Source organism: Homalodisca vitripennis, chromosome X, assembly GCF_021130785.1.
Source record: "Homalodisca vitripennis isolate AUS2020 chromosome X, UT_GWSS_2.1, whole genome shotgun sequence".
NCBI classification, from domain to species: domain Eukaryota; kingdom Metazoa; phylum Arthropoda; class Insecta; order Hemiptera; family Cicadellidae; genus Homalodisca; species Homalodisca vitripennis.
The window spans coordinates 71,126,729-71,140,151 of NC_060215.1; the positions used below are offsets into that span (position 1 = coordinate 71,126,729).

General features: G+C 36.2%; 1 protein-coding gene across 1 annotated transcript in view; it reads left to right on the forward strand.

The window, feature by feature from the left end:
• The first annotated feature begins 6,290 nt into the window (after positions 1–6,290).
• The window catches only part of LOC124369173 (anaphase-promoting complex subunit 4-like), a 28,628-nt gene continuing 21,495 nt past the window's right edge, over positions 6,291–13,423 (forward strand). The window contains exon 1 of the mRNA XM_046826970.1: positions 6,291–6,405. The gene's annotated coding sequence lies outside the window, so the exon portion shown is untranslated. The remainder of the gene's footprint in view (positions 6,406–13,423) is intronic.

A 13,423-nucleotide genomic window follows, 5' to 3' on the forward strand; every position in this document is an offset into this window, starting at 1 on the left:
CACAACTTCCGCTTGATACTGAGACTCACCAAGCCCTTTAACGACATTCACTCATTGAAAATTTTGTACTATGCACATGTCAGACCCCATCTCGAGTACTGCAGCTTCGTTTGTTCACCGCACCAGCACTACCTTGTGGATGATATTGAGAAGATACGGAGACGATTCTTGCGACTTGTTGGGGTTCATCTTGGTTATAGATACAAAGAGGTCCCCATATAAGATATTGCTACTTTCCTGAACATACCATCACTCAGTTCTAGACGCTGTATTCAGGATGTGATGTTTCTATACAGTTTGATCAAAACTGAGTTGGACTGCCCTGACCTTCTAGAAAAATTAACTTCAAGGCATCGTTTGGAACCAGAGCCATGAATTCTTTCACTAAGGTCGCAGCTTTCTCCTCTTATGCAGCAAATGGCCCAATGCTGAGGATTCAGCGGCTTGGGAACAATATTCCATCCACCCTCGACATTTTTATCGCATCCACATCTGCAATCAAAAGCCGGCTTGCATCACTGTAGCTGTTATTATTATTGGCTGCCCTGCCTGTGGTGTGACTCAGTGTTTCATTGTGGCGCCTTTCAAGAGCAACAGAAAGTTTTTGAGTGGTGCCACGTGATTTGATGGTTCTTAAATTTTACCTAGTTGCTTGTTTTTCTTGTTGTCATTTAATTAATCTTGCCATGTAATATTAGTGTAATTTATCTCACATTAGGATGTTGATACAATTAGTTTTTATAGCTTTTTTAGTTATTTATTTTACCAACAGTTTTTTTATGCATTGTTTTTTGTCTTGTTAAGCAGTATTAATTATTATTTACTTTCTCACAGTTGCCCTTTATATTAGTTAAATTGATACTTCATAGTTTATCTCTTGTTATGCATTGACCTTGGTGTCATTATTTCTTGTTGAGTCTTTTATTCTATTATCACAGTTAACTTATTTGTCAAAACTATTACCTACGTCATAGTTCATTTCTTGTTTTGCATCGTTCATGTTAAGCATATTTCTTTGTTATTGTTATATATTTATCTATTTACTGTTACACATTACTTGTTATCTATTTATACTTTCTTGTTATGCATCTTACAATTCATATCTATTTGTTTCATATTATGTATTTATCATATGATTGTACAATAATATTGTTTACTCGTTGCAAATGTTGTGTGTTTGTTTTAGTCTACTAATTAATTTCTTTGGTCACTTGTTATGCATGTAGATAAAATTGAAATTTACTTGTTAAAATGGTGATGCCGTTGAAATAATAAAAATAAAAATAAAATAAAATAAATAAATAAACCTTAAAAAGTGTTATACAATTATTTATTAAGAAGCTTAATCGAAAGAGGACTTCGAGGCTGCATGGAATCTCTCCCAAGCCAATAGTCGTTTTATGGCAAATTTAAATTACTGTACGCACTCTTCGTTCGGAATTTGGTGTAGAAGCGTCACTTATTTTGGTTGAATTTTTCTGTGTTTTATAGAACTTTGTAATATAAAATGTTGTTTCAACTAAACTGTTTGAGTGGCTAAAGTAAGGTGTAATAATCTTCCCGTGTCTGTTCCTATTCTAAGGTAGCAAAAATAAGTTTTATTTCCTTTTAGTTTTATTTTTTAACAATACAAATAACCAATAAGTAGTCTTCAACATGAACCTGTTCAGGCCGGGCCCGACATGTTGGAGGGTCTAGCCAGCGATGCCCCTGTTGGCAGAATATGACATAGAAGCACAGAAAGCCGAAGAAACCATTTTCGACCTTGGTTATAGTACTAACTCAAACACTGAAATAAATTGAAAATAAACGAAATCGAGTTACAGATCACATACACCTTAATGAGAATGACAACAAATATCACAATCCACCTGAAATGAAAAGAATTTTTATTAAAAGGTACTACAAACATTGTAACAAAGGCCCCTTTGAAATTATTATACAGGACAAACAGAAACGTAAATTAAATCCCTTTTGTATAGGTAAAATAATTAGGACTCATTACTCTGACATTAAATATATTGATCGGGCTTGTAAAAATCTATCAGTTAAATGTAAAACATATGAGGCCGCAAATAATCTAGTCGACTTCCAGTATTTGTCACAATACAATTTGTTTGTACCATATGTAAGAATTTACTCTGTAGGTGTAATATTTGTAGAACGTGAAGTATCTGACAACCAATAAAATCAATAAATAATTTAGGACTGAACAACTATTCATTAAGAACCTTAATACCTTCTTCTTGATCTAATACCAGCATAGTTGGAATGGCTGCGTCAATCAAGTTTCAAATTTAAAACTCACAACACAAAACTATAAACAAATTATTTACAAACTACTAAATGGCGGTAGACAGGTTGTTAACTCTTCCTCAAAGAACTCATTGATGGAGTACAAGGGTAGCGCATTTAAAAAGTCTTTCATCACCGACTCGAATTTTGTCGCATCCATGACTTTGATATTGGCCGGTGGCCTATTAAAAAGTTTGATGGCCAGGTTGGGGAAACTGTCCCTTACTAGACTCAGTCGAGTGAAGGGAATGTTGATTTCTTCATGTTGACTGGTCCTGTAGAGGTCGTATTGTCCCCTGGTCTCAAAACGCGATAGGTTACATTTAACATATATGACACTGTTTAGGATGTATTGGCTATAAATCCAAAGGCGCTGAAACAAGGGCCTGCAGTGGTCCAATCTTCTGCTTCTCGCGATAGCACGGACTGCACTCTTCTGGAGCTTGAAGACCTCAGAGCACGCAGATGAATGGCAATCTGCGCAGCAGTTAAACCAAACGTGTTAACTTAGTGCAGATGAACTCAGCATGCTTTTATTTACGAAAGTCGGGAATCAAAGACAAACACTAACAGCTTGACACTGTGGCTATTCCCTTCCACTTGTGGACCCAATGAACAGATCATGCGCTGGATTTTCTCCTCATTAAGCTTAAGCTTGTTGCTTTTGTAAAGCTTAGCTCTGCTGAGTAGGCCATCCGTCTCCCCGATCACTCCGGCTAGCGGCGTCCCTCTGTGGCAGATGGTAGTATTGTCAGCGAAGAGGAATACTTTTCCATCCAAACTGAGATCGTTGACAGCAGTAAGGAACAGGACTGGTCCAAGCACAGAGCCCTTGGAACTCCATGCCGAACATTGCAGGGTTTAGATGTAGTACCATGGACGGAGAGAACCTGCTGCTTTCCACTGAAGTAGGATTTGAAGGTGTCAATGACCACATCACCAGCTCCATATTGCTCCAGTTTGTTTAGAAGAATTTTGTGTCGTATGCAATCAAAAGCCTTGCTAAGGTCGCAGAGGGCCAATAACGCAAAGTTCCGATCTTCAAAGGCTGTTTTGATCTTATCTACCAAGTCCATTACAGCAGTAGTTGTTGATCTTCCACGGCGGAACCCATGCTGCAGATTTGAGAGGATTGATTTTTTTCCAGATTGTGTTAGCTGGCGTTCTAAAACTGTTTTCAGGAAAATGGAATTATGGATATCGGCCTATATATCCATGTGTTTAGGGTCGCCCATCTTGAAGACTGGAACAGTGCGTGATATGCACAGGAAGTCAGGAAAATAGCCAAATCTCAGACAGTTGTTGATTGCCGTGGAGACTGGAGCCGCTATGATGTCTATGACTTCACGAAGCACAGCCAAAGACACCATAAACATCTTAGCTATGAAAGCTCTGAAACCTACTTACAAATTTCACAACCTCTTGAGGTGTCACAAAGTGCCAACGAGTCAGACCAACTTCGGACGTCCTCACTCCTGACAACGGATCCAAGTCAACTGCAGGGATACTGTCAACAACAGCATCAATGGAGCCTAACAGGTACCTATTAAAAGTGTCATGACTTTCGGAACATTTTTATGTAGGTTTAGATGAATCCCTGTAGCCATTTATGAGCTTCCAGGCTGTCTGGCATGGATTTGAGGCATTCTCAATAAGCTGAAAATTAGCGAGCCTTTTGGCCGAGTCTATTCTGAGCCTATAGATTTGTTTAGTCTCACAGTGGGAGTTTGTAAAACTTATTCCTATCTACAAGAGTGCCAGGCGATCTATAATTATCTTTCAGTAGAAGTACCAGGTTCCTCAACTTGGACAGCTCTGGTGTAAACCAAGAGTGCTCCTCCGCTTTTGGCAGAATGAGTTGGGGCGTCTAATTTTCTCAGGGAAATGTGAATTAAAATCGTTGTAAAACAAATAAAAAAATTCTTGAAAAGGCATGGACTGGATCCAGAATCCGCCATTTGGCTCCGGTTCAGTTTTCCTAATGCTAACTTAAATGGTTTTAAAAATTCATCCTTGTTTTATCTGTAAGTGAAGTTGAAATTTGCACTCCATGGAAGTGAAACATTGTATTAGGTTTACTCACCTCCTCCAGGTTGGTCATTAAAATAACGGCGCTATGGTCGGCAATGCAAGGTTCTGTAACCCTGACACTGTAGTTCCAGGAATCCAGATTGGTGACGATACTGTCCAGACATCGGTCTCCTCGAGTTGGTTCTGAGGTGGTAACAAACATACCATGGGTACGAACAAGATTTTTAAAGCTTACAGTGTGGGGGTCACTGTCAATGTTCAAAGGAACGTTGAAATTGCCTCATATTAAGATGGATTTATTAGGAGGTAACATAGAAAGGCAATCATCAAGCCTATTTAAAATTTCAAGAAAGTCGTCATTTGGTGATCGGAAAATACACACAATTATTGTCGAGATTTGATCAATTCAATACCTATGAGTTCACAGTCTACCTATTGGTTAAACTCAGACAAATCTAAGACTCGTGCTTCGATATCACTGTCTAGGAAAATGGCAACTCCCCCACACTTAAAATTCAGCCTACAACAGAGGAAATACAATTATATTCGGGATATGAGTGCTGATCATATATTATGGAATTATAATAAGAATGACAGCAGGGTTAATGATATTGTCAGGTATTATACTCATTCCAATTTCATACTATTAAACAACAATTGTTTGACTAGTGTACCTAATTTATACCACCAACAGTCAGTAATCGATTTAACAATTGCAATCTTAAATATTTTCAACTAAATTTTAAAATTGGAAGTAGGGATGGGTCCGATAGGAAATGACCACTTTCCAATAATAATAATAATAATAATAACAACAACGGTAGAAATTACATCTAACTACAATAGTAGTAACAATTACATTAAGACAAACAAAAGAAATTTTTAAAAGGCAAATTGGTCACTGTACTGAGATAATAAATAATCAGATAGATAATATTAAAAACCTGCCAATCAATAAAGCAATCGATAAGCTCTTTGGAAGTATGACTAATGCGCCTGATCAAGCTATTCCAAAAATTAAAATATGTAAAAATAATAGATTTCAATCTCAATATTATGGTGGACAAATGCACTACTTAAACCTGATAAAAATAGACATAAGAAACAGTCTTGTAGGGCAATTTTATTAATACTATGTATGATTAAGTCACGAGCAAACAAAGAATAGAATGGTTAATAAATAAATTACACATCATGCCGGATAATCAATATGGTTAAAAAATGAGGTGCTGAAACCACAAAAACGAAACGAATATTTCGCTTAAAGAAAACATATTATTCCTGTAGACGTGTTTAACGAATCATAATATTTTGACAATTTTTAATATCTACATTCTTAACACCCTAACTCTTTACATAAAACATAAGAACTTATTTCAACCTACTAATACTAACATATACAATCTTCGAAACTCGAGTTCTTTAGTTATACCTAAGCGCAACACTAAAATTTTTTAAGGGAAACTTTTTACTCTGGAATTAAATAATTTAACCATTTTTAAATAAGAACCAAATTAAAAAAGTAAACGACAATTACAAAACAAAATTGAATTCTATAAAAAATTAATAGGTTTTTAAATTTAATAAGAAACCGTTATGAGAAAAAATATCAGAAAACATGTTTTAAATAGTGGGTCTGTTATCCAGTTTCGCAGTAGGATGTCTGCTTGATGGATCCCTGGCAGTGAAGATGTATTACATCTAACCCCTCTTATACATCCTTCAACCTTATTGAGTCCCATATTTTAATTAAACACTGTTAGGTAATTATGGATAGAAAAAAAGCAGGTATTTACGTATCTAACAAGTAAATAGTTGGGTTTATATGTTTTTTTTATGCATGTATAAATACTATATTTAATTTGTTAACCATACCTAACTATATGTTCTTGTAATGTAATTGTACAACTTTTAAATTTAGAAAAGGCATGCATAAAAAAAAAGTGAACTACGCGGTTGCATGTTTTTATTTCATTTAGCCGGTCTTAACGACAGACCCGAAAAAAAGACTAAACTATTCGTTCCTGTAACAGTGTAACGTCGAAATACATTGAGTTTGAACGTACCGGCCATAATATTGTAAGTTGCTAAAATCCTTCATTATTATTGTAGAAGTTAACAAATATCTGCATTTAATGATATGCTTGATTGTAACAGTATAAGCGAAAAAACTAATGAATTGTTTTAATGTTTAAAGTTATGCTGATCAGAATGTCTGAAGTAGAATACAATGGTTGTTCACTGTGAGCTTTTTATAGATAAAGTACCCAATCTGAACCTCCCTTAGTATACTATCCAACTTTAGAATCCTCATTCATGCAGTGAATTTTAACTTTATTCTCATTAAGTAAAATTGGTTGTAGCATATGTTGTCAGGCAATTTTATTTAATTTGAGGTATTTATTGTGTTTTAGGCATTACTGAATGATCGGAATAGCACTTTTAAATATTTCTGACAATGTTAACTGACATTAGCTTCACTAGTTTACTGAGTAATTCTGAGCAATTACTTGGTCAACCCCAAACTTTTTCATATTTTACTACGATAATCTAGAGATGTAGCCTATGTGAAATAAAAAAAAAACAATTTAGGCCCCGGAGAGTTAACGTAAATGAAAAATAATACTGAAATAAGCAGAATTTTGATCCAAATGAACAATTTTTTTTCATAAATGTTGAGCTACAAATTAATTAGTTGTTATCGAGTTGAGACAAGTGCCTCCGGCCATCAGCTACCGAAGCCCGTGCTGATGTCAACGCAAGAAAAACATCCCTCGAGATAGTACCTATCAGTAAAATATCAAATTCTAGAGGGCAAACTTTGGTGCATTGCAAAACGCTGTGTTCATACAAAAAACGTTTTAACTTTTCCTGATCTTTACTTGAAACCGTGAAACTAAGAAATGTGTTCTCACACCCGTCACATAAAAAAGGATTATCGGAGGAACCACTAGCCATAACGGTACTGTCACAACTGGCCTTCCGCGCGTCTCCTGCAAGCCACTGTTATCGCGTGGACTTTGAACCTTCTTATCGCTCGGCAACCTGTAGGACGGCCTTGCGGGGCTTGAATTATATGTTTCTTTATTTCTGAGAACATCCTTATGACCGTAGTAAAATATGAAAAAGTTTGGGGTTGACCAAGTAATTGCTCAGAATTACCTTTTACTGTAAATACTAATTAAAATTAGGCTTGTTAATTGTGAGGTTAATGGCTGTCACATGGTCATTTATGATCATGAGTCAACCTTATAGTTATATCGGCCATTACGCCACCATTGGATACGTAAAATAACAATAATGGTGAAATCAGGGGAATTCGTATTAGCCTGAAACAAGTACCTTCGGCCATCAGCACCTCGCGGTGTTAGTATCATACGTAAAACATTCGGTGTCTATGAGGGTAAAGGCTGACCTGGCAAATCACGAATTTGACGTTATCAACGTATTCTGCTCATCCTCCTGAAAAAAAATATATATGGTTTTAGGGGGTGCAAATAACCAATAACATTGTTTTAGGGGATATATTCTCAAATAGTTCAATCTTTAATGTTCCGTTTGTGTTATATCTGGATATCTATTTACTTCAATGTTATATGTGGCCAGGACTGATAGCGTATCTGTTATCTGAGCGCTCCGGGGCTGTAGTCAGTGCTTCACAAGATGTGTACTATATTTCGGATCGAGTGAGTGTGTGTCAGTCATGGATAAACCATACACATAGTGAATTGTGTGTATGTCTTAGTGTTTTGTCAGGCACGTTAGGAGTTTATTTTTTGACCGAAACGAGATTATTTTCTTTTTAATACAACATACAATTTTTAATAATGAGTGTATTTGTTCGTCGCGTGGTCACATATTGTTTTTAAACCGGGAGACTTTGATGTTTCGTTGCTACAAAATAATTCGTAAAAGTAGTAAAAAAAAATTATTTTAATATTGTAATTTTTTTTTTAATCGGCCTAGGCAGGTTCCTTTATTTAAAGAATGCGCTTAGACATAAGGATATATTTTGGTTTGGTGACCAAGTTGTTGCATTTGAAGCCACAATGCTATATTTTGTTTGAGTTTGGAGTTTCTGCTCATTCTGTGGTGGAATAGTATTTTTTTCTGCCGCGAAGTGTATTTCCATTACATTTCAACAACATCGAAGAAAATTGGCGGTCCTCTGTCAGTCGTTGAAATTGATGAGCCCGAATTTGGAAGGAGAAAATACGATTGCGGCAGAAGAATTCAGGGCCAGTGGGTTTTTGGGGAAATCGAAATGTAGAGCAGAGATTCCTTACTTGTTCCTGTCGAAAAACGTGACAGAGACACCCTGCTTGACGTTATTAAAGAATGGGTTCTGCCAGGTACTTCAATTGTTGGTGACTGTTGGAAGGCCTACAACTGTCTTTGTGACAAGGGATTTTTGGCACATCCCCGTTAACCATTCAATAATTTTCGTTGACCCAGATAGCGGTGCACATACTAAAACCATTGAAAGACACTGGTGTAAAGTTAAGGCGAATATCCCTCGTTATGGTGTCTGAGATACCTGGCAAATCCCTTTTCAAGACCAAATACTTCTACCCACATACCAGCCAACAACACTTTTTTGTTGCTGCAGCTCAGTTCTTTCCACTTACACACTAATGGTAATTGTTGTCTATTACTGTCCATTTATTTATTAATTTTGCGATTTTTACATGATTTATTACCTTTTTACACTCGAGATAAATTATTTTTCAATTTATATTTCTGATTAGCTGCTCTAGAATTTGATATTTTGCAGGCCAACAAAGTAGAAGAAATTTTTAGAGGTATGACCATTTTTGGAACAGTTTCTACCTCTATGTTGATGTTTGTTCATCTCTCCTCTCTTTTGTTCCTGCTTCTAGACATATTTGCAATATTTTCTACCATTGCGTATCTGTCTTTCGCATCTCGTTATTAAATCATTATTTTTTGGCTATTTCATAATTGGTCGGATTGTTGTGCATTGTACTTTCAAAAATAAAGATATGCTTTGTAAAAGAGATTTGATTAGGCTACTTTGATTCTTATGTTGGCTGGTTGGCCTCCGGGTAGGCCACTCTTCTAACGTTAGATTATGATTTTAAGGAATGTTGGGTATGGCGGAAAGGGGTATTTATGTGATCTGAGCTTGAATTTAGGTTTTATCTTGAGGATGTTTTCCTTTTTCTCTGCCAGCATTGTGGAGTTGGGTCGACCGAAGCCTGCACTGATAGCAGGGGCGTTTCGGATGTAATTTACTAATATAGCTATTTTACTAATATCCTAAATTTATTTTCTTAATTAATTAGAAATTTTGACAAATATTGTGAAGTGGCTAAAGTAAATAATTGCCAAACCATAGTTATTTGTGATTTGCACCCCTAAAACCATATATATTTTTGTTCAGTACGAGCTGAATACATTAATAATATTGAAATTTGTAAAATTTTTGGTGATCTTCCGCCAGGTTCCAACTTTGGAAATTCTTTACTTGGATAATTGTAATCCGATTAAGACAAAATGTTTATGTAGGCCTATATAGGCACAAATATACCATTCTTGAGTATGAAATGTTGAGTTTTAGAATTATATGGAAATGTCATTAAATTACCATCTTAATTTTTATTCTTGACCGGGCATGGTTCAAAACATTTTGCATTGTTCTCTGTATGGAGCTCTTCAGTCATTATCTTAGGGTAACACAGAGTTATTTCATACTTGAGCAGGTTTTGAGGCTGGTGCCTGCTCATTTTTAACTGCCATACTGCCTGAGGCAAGACCACCCTGTTTAAGTAGCTCTACTAGTTGGTTTGTGGTTAACTTTCAAACTCGGGCATCTATACAATTTGGTTCAAGAGTAGGTTCCCCCTGGTCCAAGGAATAGCTCTATTGTTTCAGAATGAAATTGGAAAAGGGCAGTCTTGTCTGTATTTGATAGCCTACTCGTTTTATGATTTATTTGTTCAAACTGTGGAGGTCACATTTATGAAGAAATTGATTTTTGACAAATTTTTATAGAGCAAAAAGTCTTATTTTTACTTCAAAAAACCTTTTGTCATATGGGTTCATAATTACCCCTTGTGGCAATGGGAGTTTTTGGGTTAAACGGGTTTAGTATTGTGGGTGGCAGCATCATTCATTCCTATCAACACTCTCCTCTGCTATTGTCATCTTTTGTCCAGAGTTTTGTGTATATTGGTAGAAAAAAGAATTTGTTGTATTATTTTAGGTTCATTTTATATTGGAGAAATCTTTATTCCTCCTACAGGTAGTTAAGATGTTACTTGAAGGCTATTTAATTCCAAAAAATGTTAGTTTGAAAATAGTGACAAATATGAGGGTAAGTTAAATATAAACAGTAATTTTTTACCTTTGTTTAAAAACCTTATACATCACTTATTATTCTCTTAAAATTTTCAATATACTCTCCTGTGTGATCTGCATACTTTTGCCACCGATTTGAAAGTTTCAGTATTCCCTGGTCCTAGAAAGTTTGATTGTGAGTTGTAAGGCAAATTGTGCATGTGCTCCTCAACTCTCAAATTGTTTTCCTCCCAGTGATTTTTTTGTAGATGTGGACAAAAAATAGTCACAGGGGGATGTGTAAGGGCTATTAAAGTAAAGTAAAAGTAAAGAATGTCTTATTTTACCAGGCGAAGTTAGGGCTAAGAAGCCCTCTCTAACACTTAACCTGGTGACTTAAAGGTCACGGCTCTAACTGCTTATAGGTGACTTCCGAACCACCACCAATGGCCGGGCAGGCGGGCCGCTTGCAAGGACAGGATCGCTCAGCGGTCAACTATCCAAGCAGCGGCCACGCTCGACGTTGCTTGATCTGGTTATCTTGCGATAACCGCCGTACCCGCTACACTGCGCCCTAAAGAGGGTGCTCAAGGGTTTTCCAACCCATTTCTTTCAGGGTTTCCCTTATAAAAGCTGTGGTGAGAGGCCTTGTGTTGTCATGGAGGAGATTTACATTTCTGACGTCTTTTTTTTTTTTGTTTCAATAGGTGACTTTCACCAACTATTAGAACTGACTGGAGTAAGCTGCTTTCACTGTATGTTGATCATGCAGAAAATCAATAAAAAAAGTAAGGGCTTGGCTTGTCGATTTTAAATAACTGTTCTTGGTTTTTTCCACTGAAAATAGTCCTGTACACAACTTTAATATTGTTATCTGTATCAATAGGTTTGTGTAATTCCCACAAGATTTTGTTTTCTCTTTCTCACTAACAAATTGTTTAAGAAAAAAATGTCCTACCCTAATTTCATTTTTTGACACAGGTCTAGCCAAGAGTTTTAATTGGTCTTCTTTAGAATCTGTGTACATTTCTGAGTACCGTAACCATTTATGTTGAACCATACAGTTGGACTGAGTAAAGGTGTCATTCATTTTCATCAAGTCCATTTGGCTGGTTTGTGTCTGTCTTCTGTTTCTGCCTATATTTTCTTTTACTTTCGGTTTCCTTTAAGCGCTTTAATTTTATCTCAATATTATCTGATTTCGTTGGTCTACCTGCCATTAATTGTTATTTGCTGTTAGCCCTTTGTTGTTTTTTTGTCTCTGTATCTGTTTTCAAGTTATTATTCCATGCTTAGTGATAAAGTTTCAATCTATCGCTGCATTTCTGAACACACAGATTGACTTTTTCTTTTTCCATTGCATGTTTCTCTATATTTAAAGTCATGTCTGAAAATAAAACAAATTTGTTAGGGTTATATGGAAATATTTATACACATTTTTCTCTGATAGAGGGAGGCCTAGACCTATATGAAATGAAATGAAATGAATGAAATATGCCTTTATTTAAGAGGCGGAGTTAGGGCTATTTAGCCCTCTCTACCACTCAACCTCACATAATATACAGATATACTATGTACAGTGAATGATCTTAACTAATAACAAATTTTAAATTAAAATAAATGCTTAAAAATAAAATTTATCAGCTTAATATGTAGAAAAATTCAAACAAAGTTAAATTAAAACTTAAATTAGATTAATAACAGATTACTTTTTAAAGAATTTCTCGTTATTACTACATTCATTCTCACAAACACACAGCCTGACCACAAGCACGCCACGAGCACCGCCACCCGTCACTCCTACAGACCGGCCAGCAACTAGTCCTTGACCTTTGCCCCAAAACGAGCTCGACCTTCTATAATACGTATATCATCAGGAAGAGAGTTCCAGAGGCAACATGCCTGAACAGGAATTGACAGTAAGGTGGATCCCCTTCTCGTAGGTCGCTCACTTATATCGAAATGTTCGGACAGGTAAACAGGTGACTTGTTTTTGATAACTGAATATAGAGTTGAAAGAATGTGAAGTTGGCGAAGTTGTTGAAGTTTCAGAAGCGATAGCTGTTTGAAAAATGGAGTCACATGCTCATAACGTCTGAGATTGAAATTAAATCTGATACGGTAGTTTTGAGCACGTTGAAGCCTGTCTGAAAGCTCAACAGTCATGTCATTGATCACAGCGTCACAGTAGTTGAAGTGTGGCAGTATGAGAGTTTAACCAGCATAACCTTTACACTGAACGGTAGATATAAAGCAAAACGCTTTAAACTGTGAATGCCAGCAAATATTCTGTTACACGTTACTGTAACCTGGTCATTCCACTTAAGACTTGCGCTCATAGTAGACCAAGGTTTTTCAGTTTGTTTTGAAAATTTAGTACGTGGTTATTGAGTTTAAGTTTTGGTGCAACGTTGAAGTCCAAATGGTTGATCAGTCTTGGGTTTCCCAATACCATTGCCTGCGTTTTGTCTTCATTTAATTTCAGCCCATGTTTATTTGCCCAACAAGCAATTGATTCAATGTCGTGATTGAGTAGAACTATAAACGTGTTCAGTTCATCAGGCGAACAGTTTACGTAAATTTGTAAATCATCGGCATAAAGATGAAACTTAGAGTGCCTTATAATAGATGTGACGTCATTAATGTAAAGTGAGAACAATAGGGGCCCAAGAACAGAGCCCTGTGGAACACCCCGTGTTACGGTTTTCCATTCCGATATTGTTTCCCCTTCTTTGACACATTGCTGTCGCCCAGTACGATACGATTTGGCCCAGTTAACACACCCATCGGAGAAACC